This window comes from Callithrix jacchus, chromosome 9 (assembly GCF_049354715.1).
Source record: "Callithrix jacchus isolate 240 chromosome 9, calJac240_pri, whole genome shotgun sequence".
Taxonomy (NCBI): domain Eukaryota; kingdom Metazoa; phylum Chordata; class Mammalia; order Primates; family Cebidae; genus Callithrix; species Callithrix jacchus.
The window spans coordinates 94,403,627-94,424,560 of record NC_133510.1 but is presented as its reverse complement, the minus strand read 5'-3'; the positions used below and the strand labels follow the sequence as shown (position 1 = coordinate 94,424,560).

The window sequence follows — 20,934 nt, the reverse complement described above, 5'->3', positions numbered from 1 at the left end:
AGAAAAAATAAATAAATAAATCTAGCTGCAATAGCGGACTCTCAAGACTCTAGTGTCAGTGTTGACACCATTTTACAGATACAGTAATTTAAATCATTTACTAAAATTTATTTAAAAATTATAACCACATTATTATTGATATGTCCATGTTTCAATGATGCTGTCCCAATCTTTTTGTTCAAATACATCTTGCAAAACAAAAGCTAAGAGAAAATGTCTTTTTACCCAAAACAATCCATTGAGGTTTTTTCCATAAGAATTTAAGAGTTATAATTTTAAAAATCCAACAGAAATTGTGGTTTGTTGCAGGTGGACATGACTGAGAATGAGAGAATTCCTGTAGGTAAGTGCATATGATTCTCCTTAGGCTGATATGTTACAGTATTCTTAGACTACTGGGAGTTAGCAATCTAGTTAAACTGAAATAAAAGGGAAATGGGTGGGAGATTCTGCCAAATCTTCTCAAGTATAATATTACATTTGTGGCTTTAAATTTTTAGTCTATGTCTATTTTTCTAAAATACAAAGAAAAATAAAATTATTTTTGTTCAAAAATGATTGTAAGGCCAAATAAAGAAGCTCTCTAGACATCTCTGTTACTAATCCCTCATACTTCTAACATAACAGAAATAATATGGTTCTTAATTTTCTTTAGAAAATCAATTCATATATTAATAGATACACAGAAAAATTGAATATTATTTATAGAATTAAAACAAAAGCATTTCAGGCACAAGATATTTATTTCTATTTGTTGTAAAACTGCTTTAGTATGAGACTCCCCCCCCATCTAAAATAATTTTAACTGAACCAAGTAAAGGCTGGCCATGTTAGCAACAGGGAGAGACCATGTTGATTTTATAGCATCCATGAGAACAATCATCAGAGACAGAGCATTTAATTAGAATGTAAAATCTTTTTGTTCCTGGTGCAACAATGTACATGGTCAAAAACCTTATAAAAAACATTAGTATTCTCTAAACAAACAAAGTAAACACTATTTTTTCTTTACATGTTCCTGAATATTTCCTACTGAGTTTTTCTCTATAGTATTTTCCTGTAAACAAAATATCTGTTGGATATTGAACAATAACTACCGGGTCAGAATCAAAGGGGAAAAGGCATGAGTATAGTTGTAGATTTAGATGGAGTTAAAAATGTGACAATAAATGAAACTATCCAGAGAGAGCAAATATAGAAAAAAAGGCAAACAATGAAACTTAGAGAAATGTATACTTAAGAGTTGAACAAAAGAAAAATGTCTTGAAAAGACATGCATTTCTCATACTTAAACAAATAGAGTTGTAGTAAATCATATTTGGTTGCTGACACAGTGTGTGGCAGAAAACAATCAATTTAAAAGTCAAGTTTTGCTTTATATTCAAGTTGACAATTTCTAAGTAAAATATATTTAAAAGTAACATGCCATTGTTAATTAATCACAAGTAAATAAATAAGTAGAAAATTATCATGAAGCATAAACTTGAAAAAAGTTTGCACACCTTCTGGGAACACAGTAATTTAAAAAATGATAGAAATCCTATCAATAAGTAGGCTAACTTATAGTTATCCTCAGCTTTCTTCGTGATCTGGAAATAGATACCTATTTTGTTTTTCATTAGATTAGCAATCTCTAAAGATAAAAATGTAGACGACTAACCAGCTTTCACTCAGTAATTAATTATAGAAGGAAAAATTAAATGTAGAAAGTTTCTAGAAATAGAATCAAATGCATTTAAAGTGGAAAATCTGTTATGAATAAAATATTATGGTAAAGCTAATTTGTAGATTTTTATGTCTATAATAGTTTATTCAGTCAGAACACATCAAATTTTTAAGAGAAGATAGTTCCTTTTCATTTTAAACAGGAAACAATAAGCAAAATAAAAAATATTTTTAACTAGCCTATATATGTATCATTTATATTTTTACTCTGAGATATGTTAAGTAAGGTAATTTATATCCAAAATAAGTAATCTAATTTTATTAGGCTAGAATATAACATGCACAACCTCACTATACTTTCATAACAAACTTTTAAAATTTTGTTTTCTGTGCTTTATTCTTAGCTTTTAATGAAAGATTTTTAAAAATATTGATGTAAAGAAATTAATTTGAACATTAGTTGGTTTTCAAACACACATTCATAATGTGAATAGACATTCTAGGAAAATAAATACCATCTTCACTCTTTGAGAGTACACAATCACAAAAAGTAACCTCAAAACAAACCATATATGCATGAACTAGTTAACAGATGAAGAAAATTTGGTATGTACAAAGAATGGGATGCTATTGGGCAATGAAATGATGCTACAGTATGGTGATCCTAAAAACATTACGCTAAGAAAAAGAAGCAAGACACAGAAGACTACATGTTTCATGATTCTATTTATGTGAAATTTCCAAAAAAGTAGAGATAGAGAGACAGAAAGTAGACTAGTGGCTGCCTTGGATTGGTAACCTTGGGTGAAAAATGAGAGGACTATTAAGTGGACACATGGATTCTTTCTGGGATGATAAAAATATTCTAAACCTGGACTGTGGTGATAGTTTACCCAATATAAATTGATTATATTAAAAAGCAACATAAAACAAATTTGCAAAAAGTTATTGACCTATATACTTTTCTTTTCTGAGATGGAGTCTTGCCCTGTCGCCAGACTGAGGTGCAGTGGTACAATCTGGGTCACTGCAACCTCCACTTACTGAGTTCAAGCAATTCTCCTGCCTCAGCCTCCCAAGTAGCTGAGAGTACAGGCATCTCCCACCATGCCCGGCTAATTTTTGTATTTTTAGTAGACACGGGGTTTCATCATATTGGCCAGGCTGGTCTCAAACTCCTGATCTTGTGATCCGCCTGCCTCGGTCTCTCAAAGTGCAAGATTACAGATGTGAGCCACTGAGCCTGGCCTTTGACCTATGTACTTAAAAGAATTTTATGGTATGTAAATTATACCTCAACAGAGCTATTTAAAGGTAGTTGCATTATATGCATCTATACTTTTCAGATATTAATAAAACATGAAAAATTTTGTCTGTTGCCTCACCCAAAAGTAACTTCATAGCAAAACGCAAACCTCAATTCTTAGTTTGTCTTAATTTTAAGTATCATATAATACACAATAGATTTAAAATAACATGAGAAATAGTTTTAAACTGGCTGATTATGTTCACCTATCATTGAAATGAAAAGATGATTTAAAAATATCATTTAGTTACTACCTGGAACATATTTTTTAGTGATAATAATTTAACATATGCATTTAATTATGTAGTCTATATATACTTCCAAACCTGTAAAAGTAACTCCTAAAAAAACACTAGGCTTTTTCATCCTATAAATATTCTTAGGATTGTAAAACATTTGAAAGACTATTTCAAGTAAATCCAAAGCTAAATATAATGCAATAATTAAAACTTTCTACAAAATTTAAGGTCTAATATGTATTCACTCAAACTTTAAAATTTCACACAATCATGGAAGTATTATGTATTTCTTTGCTTTTCTCATCTTATTTCAAACAAAAAAATATCAAGTGTATTTATAAATTAGAAATGATTTCAGTGACCTATAGCAAAAAGACTAAGAACTGCAATAATTGCTTTGACATTAATAATGTTTTGGAGGCACAAGTGTTTTGTTCTTTTGTATTTATAATTGTTGTTGCTTATACTGGAGAAAGAAAATTGATCATTTGCTTTTCTGACTTGTCTCTTACAATACAGAGCTTGAAAGGACTTTAAGGTAACATTTCAACAGCAACCTCACAATAACTTGACTATTCAATTTGTTTTTCTTACCGAAAGACAACAGCACTAGATAAAATGAAGGGAAATTACAAGGCATGTTTACATATATATCAATCTTTTTTATTTACATTTATATAATTTAAAAAAATTGATGGTTATACTTTAGAAGTATCCTTAATAAACAAAAGAAAATGCTTTATTACTGAATTTTGCCTCATGATCATATAGGATAAAATTCTTGTGTAAGAATAATGCAAGTGTATACACATATATCCATATCTGTGTTGGGTTGCCTATCAATGACTGGACTTGCCTGCCATGTTTGTGTTGAGCCTGAGTCTCATTGTCCCTCTTGTCAGTCCATCCATGTTTTTCTGCCCTGTATGCCCATTTGTGCTTGTCTACGTGTCTATCCGTCCGTATCTCTCTGTGGTATGTTTTACACTGTCTTTCAGTGTGTCTGCCTCTGTCATGGGTTCTGACTAGTCCTGTCCCATTTCAAATTTCTATTTGTTATTCTGTTACCACATGTGTTTATCAGCCTGTCTCTGTCTGAGTACCTGTAAGGCTGTCTGTATTGGTCTCTAAGTATGTATTTATCTGTCTACATGTCTGTCTGTCTATGACTATCTATGTGTACATACATGCAGATTTTTTCTTTAATGTAGATTTAGTAAATACTACCTTTAAAAATCATTATTTTTTTCTTAAGAGATTAGTGTGTATATTATCATTTGTGTGTGTATGTATCTCTAAAGTACCTGCCAACTCTATAGGACCAATCTACATAATGTTAGGATCTAGAGTTTAGTCATGTTTTTCAAAAGCCAGCTGCTTTTAGCCTATTAAAGACTATGCTCTATTTCATTCTGCCTCTATATTACGAGCAGACGCCTAATGAAAAGCAAAACAAAACAAAACAAACGAACAAAAAAACCTGTGACAGGTATATGCGGATATCTACACCTCAGGCCTCTGAGTTCTCGTTACCCTTCTCCTAAAGAAAAGCTGTGAAGGTTTTACATGCAATTGTAGCACAACTCTACATTTCCATTGTACTTCTACCTCATGGCTTATGTGGGTATTTACTAAAGGTTTGAAGATAATTAAAGTAGTTTTAATATAAAAATAACACTTGAAACTAATGCTAAATACCACTGATCTCAAGGCAAAAAGAGAATATACAATAACTCAAATGCTCAGAAATTTATCTTATGAGCACGTCTCCCTTTTCAAGTTTGTTTTCAAGATACAGCCCCCAACCACTATTGATAACCAATGAAGAGTATACATTTTTCAATAATTGGCTATGCTCATCTTCATTTCTACATGTAAATTCTACTTATTCTCATAAAGATCTCCATTTTCCTTGAATATTCCCAACCTTGAACTCACAATGATAATAGAAAAGAAGAAAGAACAATCGCAGTAGATAATTTCTAAAGCTCAAATCATTCTGTGAGGAACAATACTATGTAGAGAGAGGGTGTCAGAAAGCTATAAATCACAGAGGGGTTTAATCCTACAATTTCTATACACTTCAGGGTCTATTTGTGATGGGATAAAAAGATGATTCTCAGCATTCTTTCTGTGGACTAAAAATCTGCTTTTCAATCTCCCGTAAGGCTTAAAATAAATAGAAACATGCATGACATAAATGTGTACATAAACACCCTCACACCTACACATTTACATCCCTACTCACATGTGAACATAAAACCATTTTAAAGATAGTAAATCTAAATTCATAGTAACTAAAAACAATTTAAATGCAATGTAATGTACATCGTTATCCATGTGTCCAAATAAAAATAGCTAAAGAAATTTTGCTTTGTTTTTGTTCTCCTATGTTCAGGAGCCTACTAAAGACTAAGATAATAGGGTCCATGAAAAGAATTTTTTAAATAATAACAGTGATTTATTAAAATATCAATCATGCATATGTAAAAGCATATATTTTAATTACACGATTAATATAATTAAAATTTGTAATTATTAAGGCTCTTTATTTACATTGTTTAATTTGGGCAGGTGACTGACAGTCTTTCTTTATGATGATTATATTTCTTGTGTTGGATATAGGCATCTGACAATATCACAAACATTCTATTGTGAAAATGAGGTGACAGAAGAATAATTTATGAGGTAGGTCAAGTGTACTTACATCACATGGTGATGCTGGCCTACTTTTCAAAGATATTCTGCCAAATTCAAATTTGGCAAGAAAATATAACTCATTTCTATAAAAAATACTGTGGGCACATCAGATGCATCAATTAACTTAAAAAGGAAAACCGAGGAATTTACACAACATCATATGCTTCTTAGAAATAAAGTAGAATTACCACTTGGCAAAGATTTCCCTTAAGCATGTCCCTCCACAAAACCATTCAAGTCTACTCCCTGTTGAAGATATTAAAATGACAATAAATAATTGAATATTTATAACTACTTGTCAGTTTGGCTTATTCATTATTTCTTCACATAACATGAATTATTAAACTAAGCATGAACTTATTTACTTGCAAAATTAAACACAAAATGTTCATGACTTTCAAATTATATCATTTTGTTTCTTAGATTTTCTACAATAAGTCTAACTTATTTATCCATATTCATTCACCATAATATTTTAAAGAAAAAAAATGCTAAAAAGATAAATCACATATTCTATGGGAAAAGATAAACAGAAATCACATAATTAACTAGAATAACATCATACCTGCGATTTACCTGAAAAGGTAAATGGGATTCAAATAAGCACCATGGTATTTTTCCTCTTTTTCACTTACAGTGCTTGTGATACATATTTTTCTACATTTGTATAGCTTTTATTATAGTAAACATAAAACTCTGCCATGGTTTGAGAGCCATTAGAGTATAGTGGTTAAATGTGAAATTGTTAAACAAAGATTCTGATCCCAAACCTTAGCTAACCACATAATCTACTTATGCTAAGTAATCATGGACAGTTGCTTTATCTTTCTTGATGTCCACATCAGTAAAATGCTTATAATAGCAAGTACTCTGAAAGATTGCTAGTAGAATGAACATGAGAACACACATATTAAGTGTGTCCATAGTCTACTCCACAGAATGTATTTATTATGAAAATGTTATAATGAATTTTTTTATATATTGTTTTAACATCAAAACTTCTAAGTGTCCAATAACAGTGAATTTAAAAAACTGAAGTAGATATTTACATCAAATTGAGATATTGTAGGTACATTGGTGAAGAAATTGGTCTAGTTAATTTTTTGGCTAAAAATCAGTGCTGCCATCCGTATATTAGACTATCTTATACCATGAAATGAAAGTTTAGAAAATTTAGGACACACCTTACCAAAGTAGGAAATTTGATCAAATCTTGAAAGGCTTTGAAAGACCTTGAATATCCTAGAATAGAATAAATTATGCTCCTTGGCCAAATTTGGCCTAAGAATGAATTTTATATTTTGAAGAGTCAAAGAGAGCGAGGAGAAAAAGAACAAAGAATAATATGCAACAGAATCTTATGTGGCCCACAAAGTCAAAACATTTATTGTATTACTTTGCCAGGACCCCCATCACAAAGCACTACAGACTGGTGGCTTAATAACAGAAGTTTATTTTCTTACAGTTGAAGGGTTAGAAGTCTGAAATCAAGGTGTCAGCTGATTTGTATTCTTCTGAGGCCTCTCTGCTTGGCTTGTAGATGTTCATCTTCTTCCTGTGTCTTCACATGGTCTTCCCTCTGTGTAAGTCTGTGTCCAAATTCCCTCTTAGGATACTCGTCCTAATGACTTTGTTTTAATTCTCTCACTAATGAACCTATCTACAAATATAGTCACATTTTGAGATACTGGAGGTTAAGTCTTCAATACATAAAATTGGAGGAAGATGCAATTCAAACCACCCTTTTTGGCTGTTTTTTTTTTATAACAAAAAGTAATTACCAGCTTGTGTTCTGGAAGACTGAGGAGGGTGCACCTGAAAACTGAACCAGTATTTTCCTAGCACCTCCTTTATTACTTGTTTGAAATTATATATAAATTGAATCATTCAATTTAGAGATTTGCTTTCCCATTACCAATTTGTTTGGCTTAAATTACTTAGCATAATGTGCTCTAGGTTCATCCATATTGTCACAAATTACCGAATTTCCTTCTTTTTTAATGCTGAATAGTATTTCACTGTGAGTATATACAACATTTTCTTTATGCATTCATCCAGTGATGGATACCTATAAATATCTATATATTTATAGATCTATCTAAATAGATAGATAAATATGTTTATATTTATATATAATAGATATTTTTAGATGGATGGATGGATATATATATATAGATAGATAGATATTTGCTGAGAGAAAAGTGCCTCAAGGAATTAGTGGCCAAGCCAAACCAATGTTTTGAGTCAAAGGGTCAGGGTTTAATATTATGGCAATATTTGCCTAGAATTAGCCTTGGACAGAAGAAGAAAGTCGGTGAGCACAAATCTGGAACCGCAAAAGAAGTCTGGAAACCAAACTAAGTAACAGCAAACTCAACATCAGGGTTGGACCTGGATCTGCTGATGTTATGATAGAAACAACAATAACAACTACTACTTTTTACTGCTTATATGAACAAGGTCATATAATAGTATTTTACAATTTTTTGTCATTTGATCCGTATCACCACATGAGTATGATGATTATCTACCATCTACTTTCCCCAACCACCTCATACACGCTTTTACAGATTAGGAAACACAGCTGAAATTATAATGCAGGCTTTAATCTCCTTAAGCATTGGGTCAAAATATTGAAAAATAATATAAGAACTTCAAGAATCTTTTTATAAATGAAGTCAGATGCCTAAAATATCTCCTTATTGGTAGGTGTTATTTGTAGATTTATTACAGGATTGGCACTGCCAATAGACACTACTCTAAAGGAAACAAACACAAACTAGAATAGTTCCTCAGCAGGTACTTGCTTTTGTGTCCACATTTTGACCTAGCTAGAATATGCTAGATACTGTCCTGTAATGGACTTTCAAAACAATCACTTAGTGGTTCCCTTTTGTACAGAGGAGTTTTGTACGTTTCCAAATATCAATATGAAAAGTAAACACAGACATGTGTTATGTTGAATTTATCTCCCCATATAACTCAAAAGCTTAAGGAAGTTTTCTGCATATTTTTAACTTAATATGGGGTGTATCTGAGAAATTCAGATGTAGAATTTTTCAGTAGTCTTGAGATCCAATAAAAACAGTTTCTATCATGGGTGTGACTTTTGTAAAGATTTAAATTCACAGTTAAGGTCAACATCTGGCTGAATTTAACATTCACATTTGACAGTTTTATTCTCATTAAAAAAAGGTTTAGCATTTTTTCAAAGCAGAAGCTGTCTTTTATTTTAATAAAGGTCTTCATATATTTGCTTTGTTCCTTGAGGGGTAGATTGGTATGCTTGAACTACTCTGTGCAGTTAGAATTTAAGGCCACCTCACTAGATAAGCCACTGTAGCAAAATAAAATGCAAATGAAAAGGGCAAAGTGCAAAGTATAATGAGCAAGAGGATTTATTGTTTTGTCTACTATTGCCATATCCTTTGGGAAAATGTAAAAGTGGGGAATGAGGAATAGTTCTATTTCCTTTCTCTGGTAAATTATAGTTGATAATTTAGCTATTTGATAAACATATAGAATATGCCAACTGATTTCCCAAACCACTTTTCAATTTTATCTACACATATGTATCCATAGGTACTTTAGTTGCAAACAGCATCCACATGTTCCATGCATGATTTTTACTATTGAAACTGCTAAATAGACCTGTGATAATACACATGTACACAGCCAAAATCCCCCTACACGCACGCACGCATGCACACACACACACAAACACACCCCATTAAAGAAAGTCAAATTAATTTCAACTAGAATATCCTTGTGAAAAATACTTGCAAAAATATATACCATTTACTGAGCATATGCTATGCACAAACTATGTATTTGTTATTTAATGTATGTGATCTCCACTACACAAGAATGTAAAAGTTAGATACCACTAGTGCCATTATACAGATAATGAGACAGAGGTGTATACAGATCAATTAAACTAGCTTAACAGATTTAAACTTAGTTTGTCTTATCCCCAGTCCTATTTTCTGTCTACTATAACACTTTGACATGTGGAATATAGTAAGAGATAATTTGAAAACAACTGGATATCAGTCTGAAATCCTCTGTAAAGATGAATGCAAGTCATTGACTGAATATATGATGTTTCATCCCTCACATGCACATAAGCAGCAACTAAAGAGCCAGACTTCATTTCCTCCCTCTGTGTGTACCAATTAGAGATCCTGAAATATTAATAAACTGGCTGATTTAGGAGAGAATACCATTACATAATTTTTTCTACATGTTGCTTGGAAGCAGCAAACATATCATGGGCACTCAATAAATGTTATTTAACAGCAACTAATAAAATGAAATTATGGTAATATATTTTGTAATAAACTCACCATAAGATGAAGCAAAGTAAGTTTTAGTACTAAACCTGGAAGCTGAGCAAATTTCAATGGCTGGGTAGATGAGTGAATCCTATGGGGAGGCAAGAGACACTAACATGATTGTGGTAGAAAGGTTAATAAGAGGTCAGATATATAAAATTTTTTATTGCAGTTTGACAACTGGAGCGGCCCCTCCTGATTTTCATATGTGTTATATTAATCTAATATTCAAAAGGCAAATTAAAGGATATTTTGCTAAGCTGCTATCCTAGCTGCTCCATACTCAAACATGAAGTTACTCTAATTCATTAACCATTGGCATCATCATTGATATGATTTTGAAAGAATATGAAATATGTTCCCTGAAATGCTGTCTTTTTCCCTCCTGTGTCTCCTTTAGCACATTGTTTGAGATTTTCAGAAGAGTCAGCTGTAAGTTTAAAAAAAAAAGTAAAGAAAGAGAGAGGATGTTAAATCACTGTAACCTCCGAAAGTCATAAGCCATTGAATTGTAAAACTCTAAGACATTCAGGAGTGTATGTAGTTTCAGAAAGTGCACTTCTGTAGATTTAAATGAGAGCTGCAAGTTATTGGGGGAGAAACCAGACTAGGAGCAATCTCACTTTTTTATGTTTTAAAGTGAGTGGAGGAAAAAGGTTCCACAAAAGAGAGAAAGCTTGCCAAATGGAGGAACCCATAGGGAAACTTTAATTTAAGACCCTGTTCCTCAATTCCTGTAAAGTTCATAAAAAAAGAAGCACTTAAAAGTACTCTTTGAGGACTCTATACTCTTTTCTCTTTTCCACTTTTTTGCCTTTTACAATCCCTGTGAGGATAAGAGAAAATGCACTTAAACTTACTATTTGGGTGACTCAATCCTTCTCTCCTTCCTTTATTCTTCTAACAGTCTTTCCAATACTCCAAAGAAATTAGAACACACTTAACAAGTGCTCTTGTGAAGCTTGGCCACCATTTCCTCTCTTGAAACTGTTATTAACCCACTGAAGGGAACACAAACTCTGTTCCAGTCCAAAGACAGCAGCAGGTACACCATATTCCAGGTCAAATATACTTGCTATTCTAACCATCTTCATAGTCATTTTTAACACAGAAAAACACCAACGACATGATAGATTTCACTCAGCCTATGCACACAATAATAAAATATTAATAAAAACATCAAATGCCCTACTACTACGCGTTTATAAGCTTACTGTGATTATTACATGTTTCTTTTCTATTCTACTCTCATTCTCTCTCTGACACAGAACAAACACACAAACCTTTAACTTTTCAGAAACAGACACAGAAGTCACCTTTGCTGTTTTAAGATGTCATAAGTATAATAGTATACATTTCAGTTTAGAATAGGCTTTCTCCCATTTTATTGGTTCTGTTGATATTCAGAAGTTTTTCAGCTTTTAACATTTTGCTTTGCTAAACAGTTATTCTACTATGGAATGTATTGAGGTTTTCACTAGCAGAACAAAGTTAAATAATAATTTTGTAGCGTATTTAACTAAAACTGTAGCAATCAATTTTAGTAAAATCCTTTCAAACTCAAAAATAAATATCTGTAAGGCAAACAAAGTACATCAACATAATATCCTCAAAAACACTTCTACTGAAGTTTCTTTGAATTAAATACTTTCATCATTCAAATATTTATATATCATATCTATCCATGTTACCAAAATAAATACAAGCATTTGATACAAAGTTTGTATTTGGGAAAATACAGAGAAAATACTATGATTTTTTTAAAAGATTCAAAATTTCATATGGATAAGTGAGTGTCCAAAGTACATATTTTTCTTTATTATATGTTGCAGCTACAAAAGGAAAATCCTCAAGAGAATTAATATGAACTTATGATAATGCAGCCTGCAGCACGGTTTTGTTGTGATTTTTCCTGTTTCTGCTGACAATGCAATTCAAACTATATTTTACTAATCTTTAGTAAAGGAATCAGATTATTTCACCTATAAACATGTAGCAATAAAGTGTCATTCTTTAGTCAATACTGACTACTTAACATCTTTCTCTTTTTACAGGTTTGGATTCCTAGCTCATTAGATTATTACCTGATAAAGAAGAGAGGGTAATGAATTGAGAAAATAACTACGTACCTTCAGAGAAAATCTGCCCGATAACAATAATCCATTAGAAAACTGGCAATATCCTCTGATCTATTGCCCGCAAAGCCATGACTTGATGGAGAGTTTCATTCCCTGGGCTCAGTTCTCCAGAAGAAAATCAGCACAATTTAAATATTTCTTGGAATGTGACAGCTCTCTAGATCCCGGGTTGCATTCTGTTCCCCTGGGATGGCAATCTGGTGTTCCTGTGTGCATAGAGCAGTGAAGATGAATTGAAAACACTTGAGATAAATTAGGAATGGCTAAGTTAAAATTGTCTCTGCTCCAGACTCTCTCATCTGCAGTCTGCAAGCCTGTTTTTCTGTGAAAAAGCTAGATGGCAGGCTGCCTCAGTAAGTTCTTCTTAAGCGACAGAGAGCATTTTCAATGAAGAAAAATTCTCCCATTATCTAAGCTAATGTGACTGCTGCTAAATCTAGTTTTAAAGTGTCTGCTGGCATGAAATTCATTTTCACTGTTGCTTTCTTTCAAACTAGTCTAGAATCCATACTATCAGGCTATATACAATTCTATCTCACAGAAATATATGAAGTTTCAGTTTATAAATTAAATCATATCCCTTTTTTCAGTTTAACAATCATTTATTTATAGGAAATTGTCTCTTGTGGCCCCGAAAATATTTTATTGTATTTTATAATATGCAGAAGGTTTTGTTTTAAGTTGTGGTACATCAATATGAGTACTTGAATTTTTATTAACAATCACTTATTTTAATGCAGATTCAGAGAAATGTTATTTTTAGATGTCAGTCAAAATTCAGAAGTTATATAAAAATAGAAGAGGGAATTTCTAATCATAATATGTGACCAGAGAAGTGAATATTGACACTTTCAATATCCTCAGGAAAATAAGATGTTCCAAATAAAACCAAGGCTCATAAATTATTTTTCTTCTAAATAAAAATGAGCCATTTTGACTTCTGTTGATTTCATTTCAGTGACATGTCATGATATAATAGTTTTTTCTCTAAGTTAGAAAATTATTTTAGCATTTTCATAATATTCTGGATATGAGACATAAAACAAATACACTGTACTACATATATTGGCAATACACAAACACTGAAAGGTTATCAAAATGTTTTATTCCATGTCTTTACTTGTATTTGTCATACGAAACAATTTTTACATAAGCAAAAAAAGGACACTTAAAAGCATCATAGTTCATGAAAATCTGTACATTAAAAAAATCCCTGCTGGCCATAAAAACGATCTCATGCTTGCCATAACATTCAACATGACAATCTGTAATGCTCCATGTCTATATGACAATTAAGCAAATTGTTGCTTCTATGACAAAATTAGGTCTACACATTGACGATCTGTAATGCTCCATGTCTATATGACAATTAAGCAAATTGTTGCTTCTATGACAAAATTAGGTCTACACATTGTGAGAGAAACAAAAACAATATAATCACCTGAGAGTCAACCAAAAAGGAAATAAGAATTTTTCTTTTTCTCCACCTACCCTATAGCTGTAGCTAATCACTTCATTCACGGAAGTAGAGAGGAGAAAAAAATGGAGAAACAAAATAAAACACCACAGCAAGATGCCTCCAAACCTTCTACCTCTTGAAAAGTAGCATCACTGGAGCTATTTCAGAAGAAACACAAGGAGATTGGAAAGAAGCAGCTTCAGTATTTCAGTTAGAAACTAAAATTATCTGGCATATTTTAAAGAAAGGAAGCAAGCAAGCAAGCAAGCAAACTATTTATTGGCCTCAATTGCTATTTCTAAAATTCCCATGATGTTCAGTGCCTAAGATATAAAAATCATGTAAAAAGATAAAAGTATATTTAATAATTGACAGTTGATTGAATATCTAACTGCATTGCACTTATGTGCATTGACTACCTCAATTAACATAATAAGAAACTACAGCAGTAAATGAAATTCTTTTTTCTTTTTTTAAGCATCTCAGGATGATTGATCCAAATGGCCAAATAGGAACAGCTCTGGAGTGCAGTTCCCAGCAAGAAAAATGCAGAGGGTGAATGCCCACCATATTTCCAAACAAATGTTCACTGCCCATAGACCAGGAGATTCCCCGGCTGAAAAGTGCCATGAGTTTTCAGCACAGTGGTTTCAGCCAGCGCTGGGTTGGCGCACAGAAACTCACACAAATTTGGGCGACTGTTTCAACTAGTGCCAGGAATGCCTGGGAGACAGAGCAGCCCATTCAACTGAAAGGGACAGGCAGAGACAGGAAGCCAGGCAATCTGATTTGGCGGGTGCTAACCCCACAAAACAACAAATCTGAAACACTCTGGATTGAAAGTTTCACAGCAAGAGCAGCTGGACCCAGGACAGTCCAGGTCAGTGGGGGTAAGGATGACCACCACTACTGAGGTAGTTCACAGAGCAACTGGGCTTATCATCACTGGTCATTAGAGAAATGCAAATCAAAACTACAGTGACATACCATCTTACACCAGTTAGAATGGCAATCATTAAAAAATCTGGAGACAACAGATGCTGGAGAGGATGTGGAGAAATAAGAACACTTTTACACTGTTGGTGGGAGTGTAAATTAGTTCAACCATTGTGGAAGGCAGTGTGGCACTTCCTCAAGGACCTAGAAATAGAAATTCAATTTGAGCCAGCAATCCCATTACTGGGTATATATCTAAAGGATTATAAATCATTCTATTATAAGGGCACATGCACACGAATGTTCATTGTGGCACTGTTTACAATAGCAAAGACTTGGAACCAACCCAAATGCCCATTGATGATAGACTGGACAGGGAAAATATGGCACATATACATCATAGAATACTATGCAGCCATAAAAAATGATGTTTGCATCCTTTATAGGGACATGGATGAACCTGGAAACTGTCATTCTCAGCAAACTGACACAGGAACAGAAAATCAAACGCCACATGTTCTCACTAACAGGCAAGTGTTGAACAATGACAACACATGGACACAGGAGGGGAGCATCACATACAGGGATGTGTGAGGGAAAACTAGGGGAGGGACAGTGGGGGGTGGAAAGTTGGGGAGGGATAACATGGAGAGAAATGCCAGATATAGGTGATGAAGAGCAAGGCAGCAAACCACATTGCCATGTATGTACCTATGCAACAATCTTGCATGCTCTTCACATGTACCCCAAAACCTAAAATGCAATAAAATATATTTTTTAAAAAGAAAGAAAAAAGGTTAGATGAGATGCTAATTAGAATAAATAGCTTAGAGAAGAATATAAATGACTTGGTGGAGCTCAAAAACAGCATGAGAACTTCATGACGCATACACAAGTTTCAATAGCTGAATCAACCAAGCAGAAGAAAGGATATTAGAGGTTGAAGATCAACTCAATGAAATAAAATGAGATCAAGAATAGAGAAAAAAGAGGGAAAAAAATGAACAAAGCCTCCGAGAAATATGGGAGTATGTGAAAACACCTAAACTATGTCTGATAGGTATACCTGAATGTGACGGAGAGAATGAATCCAAACTGGAAAACACTGTTCAGAATATTATCCAGGAGAACTTCCCCAACCTAACAAAGCAGGCCACCATTCAAGTCTAGGAAATACAGAGAATACCACAGAGATATTCCTCAAGAAGAGCAACCCCAAGGCACATAATTGTCAGATTCACCAGGGTTTAAATGAAGGAAAAAATGCTAAGAGCAGACAGAGACAAAGGTCAGATTACCCACAAAGGGAAGCCCATCAGACTCACAGCAGATCTACCTGCAGATACCCTACAAGCCAGAAGAGAGTAAGGGCCAATATTCAACATGCTTAAAGAACTTTCAACCTAGAATATCATATCCAGCCAAACTAAACTTAATGAGAGGAGGAGAAAGAAAATTCTTTATGGACAAGCAAATGTTGATAGATTTTGTCACTACCAGGCCTGCCTTACAAGAGCTCCTCAAAGAAGCACTAAACAAGGAAAGGAACAACCAGTACCAGCCACTCCAAAAATGTACCAAGTGGTAAAGACCATCAACACAATGAAGAAAATGCATCAACTAACGGGCAAAGCATCCAGCTAGCATCAAAATGGCAGGATCAAATTTACATATAACAATATTAAATGTAAATAGTCTAAATGCCCCAATCAAAAGACACAGACTGGCAAATTAGATACAAAGTCAAGACCCATCTGTGTGCCGTATCCAGGAAACCCATCTCACGTGCAAGGACACACATAGGCTCAAAATAAAATGATGGAGGAAAATGTATCAAGCAAATGGAGAGCAAAAAAAAAATGCAGGAGTTACAATTTTCGTCTCTGATAAAATGGACTTTAAAGCAACAAAGATCAAAAGAGAAAAAGAAAAGCATTAAATCATGGTAAAAGGATCAATGTATTGGCTGGGTGTGGTGGCTCAAGACTGTAATCCCAGCACTTTGGGAGGCCTAGGCGGGTGGATCACGAGGTCAAGAGATCGAGACCATCCTGGTCAACATGGTGAAACCCCGTCTCGACTAAAAATACAAAAAATTAGCTGGGCATGGTAGCATGTGTCTGTAATCCCAGCTACTCGGGAGGCTGAGGCAGGAGAATTGCCTGAACCCAGGAGGCAGAGGTTGCGGTGAGCCAAGATCACGCCATTGCACTCCAGCCTGGGTAACAAGAGCAAAACTCCATCTCAAAAAAAAAAAAAAAAAAAAGGATCAATGTATCAAGAAGAGTTAACTATTCTGAATGTATACACACCCAATTCAGGAGTACCCAGATACATAAAGCAAGTTCTTAATGACCTACAAAGAGACTTAGACTCCCACACAATAATAGTGGGAGACTTTAACACTCCACTGTCAATATTAGACAGATCAACAAGATAGAAAATTAACAAGGATATCCAGAACTTGAACTCAGATCTGGACCAAGTGGACCTAATAGACATCTACAGAAATCTCCACCCCAAATCCACAGAATATACATTCTTCTCAGCACCACATTGCACCTACTCTAAAAATGACCACTAATTGGAAGGAAATCACTCCTCAGCAAATGCAAAAGAACAGAAATTATAACAAACAGTCTCTCAGACCACAAGGCAATCAAATTAGAACTCGGGATTAAGAAACTAACTTAGAGCCGCACAACTTCATGGAAACTAAACAACTGGCTCCTGAATATCGACTGGATAAACAATGAAATGAAGACAGAAATAAAGATGCTCTTAGAAACCAATGAGAATGAAGATACAACATACTAGACTATCTGGGACACATTTAAAGCAGTGTCTAGAGGGAAATTTATAGCAAAATATGTACACATGAGAAGTGAGGAAAGCTCTAAAATCAACACCCTGTCATCAAAATTGAAAGAGCTAGAGGAGCATAATTAAAAAAAAAAAACTCAAAAGCTATCAGAAGACAAGAAATAACTAAGATCAGAGCAGAACTGTAGGAGATAGAAACACAAAAATAACCCTTCAAAAATAAATAAACCAAGAAGCTGGTTTTTGAACAGATCAACAAAATAGACCACTATCTAGATTAATAAAAAAGAAAAGGGAGAAGAATCAAATAGATGCAATAAAAAATAATAAAGGGGATATCACCACTGATTCCGCAGAAATACAAACTACAATCAGACATTACTACAAACAACTCTATGCACATAAACAAGTAAACCTGGATGAAATAGATAAACTCCTGGACACTTGCACCCTCCCATGCCTAAACCAGGAAGAAGCTGAAACCTTGAACAGACCAATAACAAGGGATGAAATTGAGGCAGCAATTAATATCCTACCAACCAAAAAAAGTCCAGGTCCAAATGGGTTCATAGCTGAATTCTGCCAGAGGTACAAAGAGAAGCAGGCAACATTCCTTCTGAAACTAATCCAAACAATACAAAAAGAGGGAATCATTCCCAAATCATTTTATGAGACTAACATCGTCCTGATACCAAAACCCAACAGAGACTCAACAAAAATAACTTCTGGCCAATATCCATGATGAACATAGATGCAAAAATCTTCAATAAAATACTGGCAAACCGATTCCAACAGCACATCAAAAAGCTTATCCATCACGATCAAGTAGGCCTCATTCCAGGAATCCAAGCCTGGTTCAACATACACAAGTCTGTAAATGTAATCCACCACATAAACAGAAGCAAAGACAAAAACCACATTATCTCAATAGATGCAGAGAAGGCCTTCGACAAAATTCAACAGCCCTTTATGCTAAAAACTCTCAATAAACTAGGTATAGAAGGAACATATCTCAAAACAATAAACACTATTTTAGACAAACCTACAACCAATATACTGAATGGGCAAAATCTGGAAGCATTCCCTGTGAAATCTCACTCTTCCTCATTTAAAATATTATTACAAATCTACAGCAATGAAAACAGTGTGATGCTGGCATAAAGACTGACATATAAACCAATGGGACATAATAGACAGCCCCCCAAAAAAACCCTTGAATACAGATACTTCTCAACTTATGACAGAGTTATGTCTCAATAAATCTGTTGTTAAGTTGAAAATACTGTACATAAAGTCATCATATGATTCAGAAATTCCACTTTGGGTTATACCCTAAGGAATTGTTCATTTAATACACGCACCCTATTGAACATCATAGCTTAGACTACCATAACATTCGCGGAACACTTATCAAAATCCCAATGCTCAGGACACTTACATTAACCTAGGGTTAAACAAAATCATCTAACTCAAAGCCTATTTAATAATAAAGTGTTGAGTATCTCATATAATTTATTGAGCACTGTGCTGAAATTGACAAACCAATGATTGGGAACTCAAAGTACAGTTTCTCTTGAATGCATATTGGTTTTGTACCACCACAGAGTCAAAAACTTGTGTCACAACCTTGTAAGTCAGGGATAATTTGTATATCATCAAATGATTTTCAACAAGAATATCAAGACTATTCAACCAAGAAAGGACAGTGTTCAAAAATGGTATTGGGAGGACTGGATATTCACATGCAAGAGAGAGAAGTTAGACACTTAGAATATATCATATATGAAAGTTAACTGAAAATACATAAAAGACCAAAACTAAGAACTACAACTATAAAACTCTTAGAATAAAACAGGGAAATTTTTCATGAAATTGGATTTGACAATGATTTCTTGGATATAACACCAGAATTATATTCAAGAAAAAAAAAAGAGATAAGTTGAATTACATCAAAATTCAAAACTTCCGTGCATCTAAGGACACAATCCACAGAGTGAAAAAGGCAACTCAGAGTGGGAGAAAACATTTGCAGTCCAGAATCTGCTAAGAGGTTAATATTCAGAATGTATGAACTCACCACTGAAAACAAAACAACCAAATTAGGAAATGGGCAAAGGAATTTGGATATTTCTCTAGACAGATACACAAATGACTAATAAGCACATTAAAATATGCTTTCTATCATAATTATTAGGGAAATGAAAATCAAAACCACAATGAGATGTTATTGCATATACATTAGCATGAGTACAATCAGATTAGCAAAACATAGTAAGTGTTGGCAAAAATGTGGAGTTTGAAATCCTTGTGCAGTGTTGGTGGGAATACAAAATATTACATGTGCTATGAAAAAATGTGATTGCAGTTCCTCAAAATATTAAAAATAAATTTATCATATGATTCAGAAATTTTACTTTGGGATATACCCTAAGGAATGGAATAGAATGGAATGAGAATCAAGCAGATATTTGTGCACCTATTTTCATAGCTGGATTATTCACAATAGTCAGAAGGTGAAAACAACACAAATTCCCGTCAAATAACAAAGGTGGCATATATGCACAATGGAATGCTATTCAACATTAAAAGAAAGAATTTCCCAACACAACCTACAACACAGATGGTCCTTGAAGACCATTATGCTAAGTGAGATAAGCCAGCCACAAAAAGATAATTATGCTTAAATGAGGAACCTAACATAGTCACATTTATAGAGAAAGAAAGTAGAGTGGTGGTTTCCAGGGATTTACAGAGGACAGTATGAGTTATTGTTTATGGATATGAAGTTTCAGTTGGGAAGCTGAAAAAACATTTTAGAGATGAATGGTGGTGTTGCTCAACAATATTGGGCAATCGTACTTAAAACCACTGAAGAGTACACTTAAAATAATTAAAATAGTAATTTTTATGTTATGCATATTTTATTAAAATAAAAAAATTGTGTCCAAAAGTGAATATTAAATAATTGCTAATCTCTACTGAAAAAAAATAAAGTGGTGAAATATTGTAAGTATTTTCTTAAGGGTAAGGCAAATTATTGTTAAAACCAAAGCACTGAACATACATGCTGTTATTCTGTATGACATACTAAATGCTTCGTAAAATGTGGGGTTTTTTTTTACAAGATACCCACTGTTATTATTCATTATGCTTTCATATGTCTAAACACAGAAAATAAGTTTATTTTTTAACAAAAAATAATTATATATTATTATAGTGAAATCCAAAAACAAAAGTTAAAGAAAAAGATAAAATGCACAAATTTCACTGGCATCAACAGTGTTAAGGATATATCCCTTCTTCTCATCTCTCTCTGTTTATTCTTCTCTGTATA

General features: G+C 33.4%; 1 protein-coding gene across 15 annotated transcripts in view; it reads right to left on the bottom strand.

Annotated features, from left to right (window-relative positions):
* Positions 1-12,692, bottom strand: part of MGAT4C (MGAT4 family member C) — a 934,265-nt gene extending 921,573 nt beyond the window's left edge. For all 15 annotated transcript variants that reach the window (XM_054238711.2, XM_035257230.3, XM_035257224.3 and 12 more), the window contains exon 1: positions 12,374-12,692. The gene's annotated coding sequence lies outside the window, so the exon portion shown is untranslated. The remainder of the gene's footprint in view (positions 1-12,373) is intronic.
* Positions 12,693-20,934: the final 8,242 nt, after the last annotated feature.